Below are 13,751 nucleotides of genomic sequence, written 5' to 3'. Positions count from 1 at the left end.
TTGTACACAGGTGCAATACCCATAATTCTCTGGGCATGAGTCAAAGAGTCAACATTTCTCCTATTGACTTGAGGCATACTCTCTCACAAATATATCCATCAATAGAGAAAAGAATAGATATACCCTAAAAATCACACAGAAAGGGGGGAATTCATAGGCACATATGAGAACAGGGCACTTACATGGAAGGAAGAATGTACAGGAGAACTTTCCAGAGGTGAGTTTTTAAGCCTGAAATGTTACTAGGTAAAGTGACAGACACCCAATTTTGTTCTGCTCATTATTGTTGCTCATTAGTCTCAGAAACCCTGTTATCACAGACCACCAGGCTTATCTGCCAACCAGCAATATTTGTGGGCTCAGCATTCTGGTCATATATAGTAATCTGGGACAGGATAGGACAGGAAGAAATACATCATTTCCATCTTCATCATTCCCAAGACCAGGTGAGTTATTGCTACATCCTAAGTGCTATACCACATCACCTTTCCTCTGTTATTTCCTACTTATTCTGTACATATTTTGTTTGTCTAATTTTTTAACATGTTGTTTTCCCAATTAGATTATGAGCTCTTTGAGATTAGGGACTGTCTTTTGCCTTGTTTTGTCTCTCTGGTTCTTAGCCCAGTGCCTGACACATAGTATAGAATTACACTATACCACACATATGGCAATTAAGTTATCATTTAATTGTTTTGAATGACCCTTTAACAAATTTTTAAATTCTGTGAGCACATCTACTTCTATTAATTTTTTCCCCCTGAGGCAATTGGGGTTAAGTGACTTGCCCAGGTTCACACAGCCAGAAGTGCTAAGTGTCTGGGGTCAAATTTGAACTCGGATCTTCCTGACTTCAGGGCTGGTGCTCTATCCACTGCACCACCTAGATGCCCCTACTTCTACTGTTCTTAAAAGAGTGATGAATACATAATAATTGCTCGATAAGTATTTGGCTAATTAATTTTAAAACAATGGCTTTATCCCATGATTAAAATTCAAGATGTTTCAGTACTCTAAGGACATGTGATTTTTATCTGTATGATCACAACCCTTGCTGAAGCAAACTCAATATTTTTATATGTTAGAAGACACCATTTTTGTGACTTGTCATGATAAAGTTATAAAGGAATATAAAATGGCCAAAATTAAAAAAAAACAATAAAGGAGAAATCACAACAAATGGAGAAGAAATAAAGAAAACTATCAGATTTATTACACATAGTTATATGCTTTTGCATATGGTAGCATGTCAAACTAGGAACTGCAATCAAACACTTGGGCAACCAAAAGATGAAATCCAGAAGCTGGTAGCATTGAGAAGCTCAACAGCCATGAAACTAATATACTATTCATTCTTCCTTCTATATAAGTGCCCTGGTCTCATATGTGCCTATGAATTCCCCCCCCCCCCTTCCATGTGATTCTTAAGATATATCTATTCTTTTCTCTGTTGGTGTATATATTTGTGAGAGAATACGCTCCAGGTCAATAGGAGAAATGTTGACTCTTTGACTCATCAATGAATCAATCAATAAGCATTCACTAGGTGGTTACTATGCATCCAGTAAGGTACTAAGCACTGGGACATGGTTCAAAGAAAAGGCAACAAATGGCTCCTCTGCTCACAAAATTGACTTTGTAGTGAGAAAAGGGACATACAAAAATCAGAATAAGAAAAGATAAATTGTAGAGCACAGTTAATATTAGAGGGAATGACATTAGACAAGAAAAAGCCTCCTGGAGGAAAATATGGTGCTTGGTGAGTGTTAAAGGAAGCCTGAAATTCTAAAAGTCAGAGATTGGGCAAAGAATATTTCCATCATGGGATGCCAAAGTATGGATATGAGAGATGGAATGTTGTGTGTAAAGACAGTAGTAAGTAGACCAGGATGGGTGGATTATAGAGTGTGTGAAAGGAAGCAAAATGTAAGAAGATAAGAAAATAAGATCTTATGATAATGTCCCAGTTGGGGTACTGACGGCAATAGCTTGTACCATTTTTTCTTGCCCAGATTAAGGAGAAGTCTGTCCATCTTATGTGAAGCTATTCCTTTTTTCATCCACTTGTGACCCTGCTGATATATTATTTTTCTTACTTAGTGTAATTATTCTGTATTTGGTAAAGGATATCTAGTCCTGGGAGCAGGAGGTATCTCAGATCAGATCAGGAATATCTGAGTTCTACTTTATTAGATGAGACCATAGACCATTTAATGAAGTACCATTGGCTCAGACCTCTATCTCAGTCTGTTATTGTATGTGGGAAAATTTTAATCTCCACACAACCATAAATACAGAGAAGCATGGAAAGACTTTTTAAAAATGTATTTATTCAAAATTTAAAAGTAAAATAAGAAAAAAAATAGAAAAAGAAAAAAATCATGTAGCAGCATAACATGAGGGAGAATTCAAAATATGTAATAATAAATTTCCACTTCAAGAAAGCATATATAATTATAGAAGACATTATATTTATGACTATTAATCTTTTCTCTGCTTTCTTGTAGATTTTCTTTTGTCCTCTGCTGTGCACTTTTAATTTTATTCTCTTTTTCCCCTTTCTTTCCCTCCATCCCGATTTCCCCCTTTCTTTCCCTCCACCCCCATTTCCCCCAAGCAGGCTACAGTCTATATTTATATATATATATATATATATATATATATATATATATATATATACTTGCACACACATAGACACGTGTAAAGTGTGTCTTTTTAAATATTTTCATATATATACATTTACACACATATATACATATGCATACACATATATCTAAAACAATATTAATATGGCTGACAGTGTAGATTTCTTTCTTGATTGAAACATTTTTAAAGTTTGATTTTGTTTGAGACCAATGATTACTGCCCCTAATTTTTTTCTAATAAAGTCTAGTCCTGATCATTATTATTGTGTTTGTGTAGATCTATTATTTCCCATCCCTGCTAACTCTTCTACTTTCAATTTTCCTTGCTTTTTACTTCATATTTCCTCTTTCCTCTTCTTTCCTCATCCTTTCCTTCCCTCTTTACCCTGTCCAATTAATTTATGCACTTCATCCCACTCCTTTTAATCTACATATCCTTCTATACCTAACTTTATCCTATTTCCCCCCATTATTTCTTTGTAGAATTTTTTTTAGGCTATCATATCCTTCTTGGTGTGTGTGTGTGTGTGTGTGTGTGTGTGTGTGTGTGTTATGTGAAGTTCCCTCTTTAACCCATTCCCAATGTGAGTAGGTTTTCACAACTACCAGTCCTCCTCCATCTAATTCCTCTGCGGAGTTTCTTGCTCTTGCACCTCATTCTTACAGCATAATTACTACTTTAATTTCTTTCCAGACAACTTTACTTTTTAAAGTCACATCATATTTATCTCTACACCATTCTTTCTTTTGTACTACCCAATTACTAATGTCAGTTTTAGATATATGGTTTTTATTTCCACCTATAAGACATAAATAGTTTTTCTTTATTGAGTCTTTTGATATTAGACTTTGAAGTTGGCTCTTACATGCTAAATTTTCTATTGAGTTTAGATTTGTCTGAGATAAAATCCTGAAAATCACTAAATGTCCATTTTTTTTCACTCAATATTATACTTAATTTTGCTGGAGATATTTTAGGCTGCAATCCTGGTTCTTTTGATTGTAGATATGGTATTCTAGAACCTTTGGTCTTTTATTGCAGCTACTGAAAAATCCTGTACAAGTCTGTTTGTAGCTCCAGCATATTTGAATTAGGTTTTTGTTGTTGTTTTTGTTGTTGCTATTGTTTATAAAATTTTCTCTTTGATCTGGGAGTTTTGAAATTTACCAGTGATCTCATATATTTTCTTTGTAGGCTCTTTTAGAGTTATGGTTGTTTTGTTGGGTTTTTTTCTGTCTCTATTTTTCTCTCTTGTTCTATAACTTCAGGACAATTCTCTGATTATTTTTTGTATTATTGTGTGAAGGTTCTTTTTTTTTTTTTTTTTTTTTTGGTCATAGCTTTTAGGTAGTCTCATTATTCTTGTTTTCTCTTCTTGTTCTATTCTCAGATCTGTTGTTTTTCTTATAAGATGTATCCCTGGAGGCAGCTAGATGGCGCAGTGGATAGAGCACCAGCCCTGAAGTCAGAAGGATTCTGAGTTCAAATCTAATCTCAGACATTTAAGCTTCCTAGCCATGTGACCCTGGGCAAGTTACTTAACCCCAATTTCCTCAGCAAAAAGAAATAAAAAATTAAAAAAAAGATGTTTCACATTCTTTTCTATTTTTTCATTATATATATATATATTTTTATTTCTTGGTCTCACAACTTCACTGGCTTCCCCTTGCCCAAATCTAATTTTCAAAGAGTCATTTTCTTCTTCAAAATTCTGGATCTCTGTTTCTAGTTGGTTGACTTTCTTTTCATAATCTTCTTGGGCTTTTTTTTTTTTTTTTGGATGTAGTTTTGTTGTTGCTGTTGTTTTTTAGTTTTCCTCAAACTCCCTCATTTGATTTCTAAAATCTTTTATTTTTTGAGTTTTTCTTTTTGGGTAAGAAGTAACCATTTTACATTACTCTTTGGGATAGGAGAAGCTTTTTAATTTCAGTATCCTCTTCTGATGATGAACTTCCCTATTCCCCTAGTGACTTTCTATGGTTGAGTTCTTTTTTTTCCTACTCATTTTTTAAAAAATAACTTATTAGTGAAATCACCTCTAGTCTTAGGGTAGGGGAGATGCTATCTCTTCACTTTAGCTCTCCTCTCTGACCTGGAACCCCAAACCAATAATTACACTTTCCTATAAGTGATGGCAGCCAACAGCATCCTTGCCTTGCTTCTGATGCATTAAATGTGCTGGTTTCTTCTTGATCAGGGCTGCATCTCAGTAGCAGAGTTGGACCTGGTGTTCCTCATCAGCAGAGATTCACTCAACCTTCCTACTCAAAATATCTATTTCCCAAGCTGTCTGAAAAGTAAAACTTCCTGTGGCTCTGGCTGAGGCTATAGCCAAACCCATCTGGCTCCTGTTTGCTGTTCCTGTGTAGCTAGCCTGGAGGTATTTTCACTTCGGACTGGTTATATTCCTATCCTGGGAACTTTCTTCAGGTCTTTTCTGGTTGTCCTGACCTATTCTGCCCTAAATGTTACTTTATATGTAATGGGCTGAGGCTTGAGTTGATGCACTGAGGTCCCAAGCACGAGAGGCTAAATAGTAATTAGACTATACTCTATTAATATATATGCTTGGAGAAAGAATGGCCCCCGCCCACTCTCTGTGCAAGTCCTGATGTGTTGTATAGGAAATGACGATTTTGGTGGGTGGAGGCACAGGGGCAGGAAGAGAGGCTGAGAAAGATTGCTGGCTGGGTTCTATTCTGGTGGCTGCTGGTCTCGTGGCTTCTGGTCTAGCTAGCTTCTTGACTCAGCTGCACACATTGCTATCGCCTATTCTCTTCTACCTCCGATCTTTCTTCATCTCCATTGAGAATAAAGATTGACGATTTTCCCCTAACCTGAATTCCTGACTCCGGCTGATTTTAAAATACGCGGTCATCACATTTATCACTAGCGTATATTTGCTTTGAGGTGCAATTTTGTTTTGTTTGTGGGGGATAGCTAAAGAACCTGGAATTTCCTAACTTACTTTGCCATCTTCTCAAGATTCTCCCCCTGGAAAGTCTTATATGAACTGATATAGACTGAAGTGTGCCAAACTAAGAAAACAGTATTCATAATGACTGTCACAACATGGTAATGCAAATGGAAAGAACAGTCACTACAAGATAACTGAATATTGCAGAATTCTTGATAAGCATGCCCCCCCCCCCCCCGAAAGATAGGAAAATATATCTTTCTTGAGTCCTTTTCAAAGGTGGGACATCCATGGATATGGAACATGGCATTCTAAAGTTTTTCATTATCTAGTTTGTTCCTTTTCCATTGTATTGTTCCTAAATCTCAGTATGAAAATTTGATTATGTTTGATTCTGCAGTCTGACTATACTGGATTCTCTAGATATATAATCAATGGTAGAAGGGACCAGATATTTTACCAGGCATACTAGGGATGCTTTCTTAAACTGTGGTTTTCCACCCCATATGGGGTCTGATAACTGAACTGTGGGAGTCACAAAATTATGATTTATTATCAGAAAATGTTTGATATATACCTATTTTATATGCATACACACTCAGGGTCACATAAAAATTTCTTCAGCGAACAGTTTAAACAATACTAATCTAGATTGACAGCTTTGGGTGATCTTATGATACACTCTCATTCATTTAGCCCAAATTTGACCACTGCTTGTGAGCAAGGAGCAAATTCTGGGTCTTCCTTTGTACTGTATTCTTGGCTTAACTCTTAAAAAGTCAAAAATGACAAGACTATTTCTACTAAGACCTATTTTTAATATTATGTACTATTTATGCCTTTATTTTCAAGTAGTTCTTTGTAGTATGTCAATATTTTAATACATATTCATAATTGTTTTACTCAATAATTCGTTGCAATATGTCAGCATTTTAATTTTTCATCATTCATATGTCAACAATAATTTTATTCAATGTCCTGAACACAGGAAGTGTTAATCCCTTGTGTTCTAGGTTGTTTTTATTTTTCTAAAAATACATGCAAAGATAATTTTCAACATTCACTTTTGCAAAACTTTGTTTTCCAAAAGCAAGCAATCCAATATAGCTTAAACATATGTATAATTTTTCTAAACATATTTCCATATTCATCATGCTGTACAAGAAAAATCAGATCAAAAGGGGAAAAAATTAGAAAGAAAAAGAAACAAACAACAACAAAAATGTGAAAATACTATGCTTTGATCCACATTCAGTCCCCATCTTTGGATGAGGATGGCACTTTTCATCCTAAATCTATTGGAATTGCCTCGAACTACCTCATTGTTGAAAAGAGTCAAGTCCATCATGAAGCTTTTTTATTTCAGTATCCTTCAGAACCTTAAATCTGGTTTAGTTTTTCTAGAAAGCACTATGTGCAAGAAGGAATACCTGAGATACTCCATACCAAAGGAAATCTTCATAGAATCAGATAAAATAATAACAAGGTTTATATGGAATAAGCAAGAGAATATCAAGGGAAAATCAAGGGGAGCTGAGGAAGAACTTACAATTCTAGGTCTCAAATTATATAACACTATGATTATTAAAATGATTTGGTACTGAATAAAAAATGGAAAAACAGAATAAGTTAGATAACTTAGAACCTTAATCAAATGCATGCTATACATTATTGTTAGATAAATAAAAGATCCCCAGGCATTCATTATTTAGTTTCTTAAAAATTATTGGGAACATGCAATAACAGAATAGTAAAAAATAAAAGAAGATACACAGGTCTCACCATATACCACAACAGATTTGAAATGGATCGATGATTGGAAAAAATAATCAAAAATTACAAAATAATGTGATTATGGAAAGGAACAATTCTTAACAAATCCAAAATATAAGAAATTATAAGAGATAAAACAGATGTTTGATTATTTAAAATAAAGAACTTTTGTGCAATCTAGAATCAAGAGAGATTGTAGAGCTGAGGAAAAAAAATCTTTGTAATAAACAATTCTGGTAAAAGTCTGATGTCTAAAGTCTGTATGGAATCAATAGAAATTTCAAAGTATAAAATCCAGTAGGTGAGTCATCAAAGATTGTGAACAAATAACTTTTGGAGGAGTAAATATAAAATATCAATAGTCAAGCAATTAAATCAGTTACACCCATAAAAACAGGCAAGAGAAAAAGGTAAAAAAACATTAAAAAATTAGTGCTATCTTGTTTGTAGAAAAACACGTATATTATTATACTGTTGAAAATCAATGAATGATAAGAAGATAATATGGAATTATATAATATAACTATATAATCATTTCTGCCCCTTGACACAATGATTCTACTACTAGAGCTGAATTCTAAGGATGTTACTAACAGAATAAAAAGACATTTTGGAGAGATACAAAAAATTTTTTTAGCAGGACCATTCATATAATAGTCTTATCAAATACATGACAATTTATGTGAACTCAACTTCATACATTCAGGAGAAGAGAAAGAGGAAAGAAGAGAAGGGGCGGGGAGAGAGAGAGAGAGAGAGAGAGACAGAGAGTCAGAGAGACAGAGAGAGAGAATAAAGACTTAAATAGTACAGCTGATACTGACTGCTATTCCATTCAATTAGCATGTGCTAGCTAATAAGTGTAACATGGAGGCATGACTATACTATTCCTTAAATCAGTCTCAATTCCTTTGTGTTTATATAGTACATAGTATGATCATATCCCCTGGCAGAGTTTGATTCTGTAATTTCCTCAGATCAATATCTGATTGATACTTAATCAATCAGTTAACTTTTAGTAAATACCTGTTATGTGCCAGGTACTGTACTAAAAGCTGAGGACACAAAAAGAGGCAAAGGATAGTCTCCAAAGAATCTCCATTCATTCTGCTTAGGCAGGTAGTGCTAAAAAAAAAAACATGCTGAGTTAGCATGTCTTCCTAGCATCCCATGTCACCTAAAAGGTATCTGCTATGTTCTCTTTGACTTTCTCTTTTTCTTTCTTGCCTCATGATGGAGCAAGAACAAAAGTAATGGAATGGTGTGATCACTCCTTAATAGTTCCACTTAAGTATGAAGCCCTTTCAAAAACTATTTCCTCCATAATCATCAGTTTTCCTGTCTGCTAAGTTTTTGTTTGTTTGGGTTTTTTTTAAATACACTACAGGGCTTCTTAAAGTATTTCCACTCACGACTCTTTTTTGCTTGAGAAATTTTTACCTAACCCTGAATATATAGGTATATAAATAAGTATACAAACCAAATATTTACTGATAATAAATCATAATTTTGTGATGCCCACATTCAGTTACAAGCCCCCAAATATGGATGCAACCCACAGTTTAAGAAGCTTTGAAGCAGATAAAGGGCTGGCCCCAGTGTCAGGAAAACAGGTTCAAGCCTTCTGATATGTAATAGTCGTGTGACCATAATAAAGTCACTAAACTTGTTGCAATTCTCTAAGGCTACCATTTAGAATCACATAAGTGTGTCTTATACATAATTTTTAAATTGGGAAGCTCCTTACTTTTTATTTAAAAAAAATCTTAAATCTTAAAATATCTTAGTGATATTACCTTTTTGAGTGCATCCATTACACCTAAAAGTTCATTTAAAAGTGAAACATTATCATTGTAATTCTAGTTTAAAAGAAAGTCATAATACAAGTGAGAAAAATTACCATCAAGTACCTTGGTACCAAGTAGGAGGTCATGTTTCTATTTCAGGTGGTTCTCAACTCTTTAAGTGTTATTATTATCCTATCTTATTTTAAAGTAGGAAACAAGAAATTGGCTCCAGCAAACTCAAATCTCACTACAAAGTCACTTGAATTGTATACTTAGTTATTTTGTGGATTTGTGTTGACCCAATACTATTAACCTAGGGAAACACAGCAGAAGACTTGTAACTTTTGTGGATCTTATATTAGAGACAAGACACTTCCTGAGAGACTGGGACACCCATCAATCATATTCTTTTCACAGGAATATTGGAACCAAATTTGGAGTCTAAGCATCTCTCTGTTAAATTCTAAGACACATCTGAGCAGATGAACTGAAGCCAGAGAATTTTCACGGAAGATGAGAGGGGTCATCTAGTGTCTTGTCAAATTAAGAAGTTTCTTTTTGGGGAGAGGAGAGGAAATGAAAGCTGATTTTATTTCATTTTTATTTCTTAAGTCAATTTTATTTTATTTTCAGTTTCAAATTTTCTCTCACTCCCACCCTACTCATTTAGAAGGCAAGAAAAACAAAACTTAATGTGGAAGTTTCTAAAGAATGTTCCAGGTTCAAAGGCCAGCTAGGTAGTATAGTGGATAGAGTACCAGCTCTGAAATCAGGAGGACCTGAGTTCAGATCTGCCTCAGAAACTTGACACTTCCTAGCTGTGTAACCTTGGGCAAATCACTTAACTCCAATTACCTCAACAACAATAAAAAAAAGTTCCAGATTCAGAGTAACCCAGAAAAACAAGGTATTGGTTATTTCTTCAAAGGATGAGCCTTTTAAAATCCTTAGATCAAAAAAGTTTACTTTTTATCTCTTTGTTGCCTATTTACTTACCTTAAATAATTTCTTTAGTCCAAATAGAAAGTGACAACACAGAATAGAACAGAGGCAGATGAACTGATAGGTTTCCTAGGCATAAGGCAAGGAATTGTGCTGCTGGGAAAATAAAGAGAAAAGTTGAGCTCATCTCTTCCCCCGTGGAATTTTTTCTGTTCAGTGGCCCAGGTGCTCCCAGAAAAGGGAACACCAGAAGCAAGGTTTCTTCTGGAATCCCCATCCTAGCTCTAATCAGTGTGCACTAGAGACAGGGATGAGAAGGAAGAAAAGCTAGCAGTGAGGGAGAGGAGTAGCAAGGAAAGAGTGGGCTCCTCTGATGTATGGATCCATGGGGAGGAAGCATGTCTCTATCCTTCTGAAAGGCTGATACTTTCTAAGAAAACAGAAAAGTGTGATGGACTATGACTAGAAGGTAAAGCCACTAGGTACAGGGAAGAGCTAACTGGCTGTAAGGGGGGAATTATGGGGAGTAATTCACCCAGGTTGCAGCTAGAGGAAAGAAAGAATACCCATAAAAGTATTATGGTATTATTAGCATCCTGAAATTAGATCCAATCTCCTCCTATTTCAAGCTTTTTTTAAGATCTCCACCAATAAGAGAACTATAGTGGACTATAGGACATTTTTGACTCCTATGAGACAATGCTTTCACCTTTCTTAAAAACAAACCAACAAATAAGACTGTTTATCAGGCTGGTCCTGCTACATTAAAACAAGCAAAAGAGAGAAAAGAGGTGCGAAGACATGGTACTGCCTCTCCCATTAATACACGACTCAGTGTGTTGGTTTATTTCTTGCCTTGATATCAGGAGCCCTATATGATCATTCTTTTTATTAAACTTTTTAATAATAGCTTTTATTTTCAAAATACATGCAAAGGTAGTTTTCAACATTCACCCTTGAAAAATCTTGTATACAAGATTTTCCTCCCTTCCTTCCCCCATCTCCTCCTCTAGACAGCAAGTAATCCAATGTATGTTTAAACATGTGCAGTTCTTCTATATATATTTCAACATTTGTCATGCTGCCCAAGAGAAATCAGATCAAAAAGGGGGGAAAATGAAAAAGAAAAAAAATTCAAGCAAACAACAATAAAAAGGTGAAAATACTATGTTGTGATCCACATTCAGTCCCCATAGTCCCCCTTCTGGATAGAGATGGCTCTCTCTATCACAAGACCATTGGAATTGGCCTGAATCACCTCACTGTTGAAAAGAGCCACATCCACCAGAATTGATTATCGTATAATCTTGTTGTTGTGTACAATGTTCTCTTGGTTCTACTCACTTCACTTAACATCAGTTCATGTAAGCATCTCCAGGCCTTTCTGAAATCATCCTGTTGATTTTTAAAAATATAACAATAATATTCCATAACATTCATATACCATAACTTATTCAACCATTCTCCAATTGATGAACATTCACTGTTTCCAGTTCCTTAACACTACAAAAAGGGCTGCCACAAACATTTTTGCACATATGGGTCCTTTTCCCTTTTTTAATAATCTCTTTGGGATTCAGACCCAGCTAAGACACTGCTGGATCAAAGGGTATGCATAGTTTGATAGCCTTTTGGGCATAATTCCATATTGCTCTCCAGAATAGTTGAATCAGTTCACAACTACACCAACAATGTATTAGTGTCCCAGTTTTCCCACATCCTCTGCAACACTCATCATTATATTTTCCTGTTATCTTAGCCAATTTGAGAGGTGTGTAGTGGTATTGCAGACGTGTTTTAATTTGCATTTTCCTAATTAATAGTGATTTTGAGCATTTTTTTATATGACTAGAAATAAATTTAATTTTTTCATCTGAAAATTGTTCATATCCTTTGAGCATTTATCAATTGGAGAATGGCTTATATTCTTATAAATTGGAGTCAATTTTCTATATACTTTATTTATTTATTTTTGCTGAGGTAATGGGGGTTAAGTGACTTGTTCAAGGTCACATAGCTAAGAAGTATTAAGTGTCTGAGGCTGGATTTGAATTCAGGTCCCTCTGACTTCAAGGTCAGTGCTCTATCCATTGTGCTGTCTAGCTGCCCCATTTTTCTATATAGTTTAGAAATGAGGTCTTTATCAGAACCCTTGGATGTAATTTTTTCCCTAGTTTTCTGCTTCCCTTATAATCTTGGCTGCATTGTTATTGTTTGCATAAAACCCTTATGATTTAATATAATCGACTCTTTCCCCCAAGATGGTGCCAAAAGTAAAGAAGGAAGCCGTTGTTCCCTCCAAGACAGAAGTCAAATCTAAGGCCTTGAAAGCCAAGAAAGCCATATTGAAGGGTGTTCATAGCCACAAGAAGAAGATCCAAACATCCCCCACTTTCTGGTGACCCAAGACACTAAGACTTCAGAGGCAGCCCAAATACCCTTGGAAAAGTGCCTCTCGGAGAAACAAGCTTGATCACTATGCTATCATCAAGTTTCTCTTGATTACTGAGTCTTCCATAAAGAAGATTGAGGAAAATAACACCTTGGTCTTCATTGTAGACATCAAGGCCAACAAGCATCAGATTAAGCAAGCAGTCAAGAAGCTGTGCAACAACAACGTGGCCAAGGTCAAGACACTGATCTGGCCTGATGGAGAGAAGAAGGTCTACATCCGCCTTTCTCCAGACTATAATGCTCTAGATATTACCAACAAAATTGGAATCATCTAAGCTGTGTCCAGCTCTCCCACTTCACCTACAATAAAAAGTTTTTCAATTAAAAAAATTTAATATAATCAAAATTATCCATTTTGCATTTCTTTCTTTTTTCTTGTGTTTCTCACTCCCTATATATTTTTTAATTTTATTTTTTATTATAGCTTTTTATATATAACACATATGCATAGGTAATTTTTCAACAATGATCCTTGCAAAACCTTCTATTCCAATTTTTCCTCTCCTTTCCCCCATCCTCTCCCCTAGATGACAGGTAGACCAACACATGTTAAATATATTAAAGTATATCTTAAATACAATATATGTGTACATATTTATACAGTTATCTTGTTGTACAGGAAAGATCAGATTTAGAAAGAAGGTAAAAATAACCTGAGAAGAAAAAACAAAAATGCAAGCAAACAGTAACAGAAAGAGTAGAAATGCTATGTGTGGTCCATACTCATTTCCCAGGATTTTTTCTGAGTGTAACTGGTTCTATTCAACTCAGAACAATTGGAACTTATTTGGATGTTCTCATTGTTGAAGAGAGCCACGTCCATGAAAACTGATCATCATGTAGTATTGTTGTTGAAATGTATAATGATCTCCTGGTTCTGCTCATTTCACTTAGCATCAGTTCAAGTAAGTCTCTCCAAGCCTCTCTGTATTCATCCTGTTGGTCATTTCTTATAGAACAATAATATTCCATGATATTCATATACCACAATTTATTCAGCCATTCTCCAATTGGTGGGCATCCCTTCAATTTCCAGTTTCTAACCACTACAAAAAGGGCTGCCGCAAACATTTTTGCAAATACGGGTCCCTTTCCCTTTTTTAATATGTCTTTGGGATATAAGCCCAGTAACAACGCTGCTGTATCAAAGGGTATGCACAGTTTGATAACTTTTTTAGTATAGTTCCAAATTGCTCTCCATAATGGTTGGATTTGTTCACAACTCCAACAAT

The 13,751-nt window shown here is 35.1% G+C and overlaps 1 pseudogene; it reads left to right on the top strand.

Annotated features, from left to right (window-relative positions):
• The first annotated feature begins 12,326 nt into the window (after window positions 1–12,326).
• Window positions 12,327–12,794, top strand: LOC100918832 (annotated as a pseudogene).
• Window positions 12,795–13,751: the final 957 nt, after the last annotated feature.

Source organism: Sarcophilus harrisii, chromosome 2 (genome assembly GCF_902635505.1).
Source record: "Sarcophilus harrisii chromosome 2, mSarHar1.11, whole genome shotgun sequence".
NCBI classification, from domain to species: Eukaryota; Metazoa; Chordata; class Mammalia; order Dasyuromorphia; family Dasyuridae; genus Sarcophilus; species Sarcophilus harrisii.
Note: the sequence above shows the minus strand (reverse complement) of the source record. Positions and strands in the feature narration are given on the sequence as shown.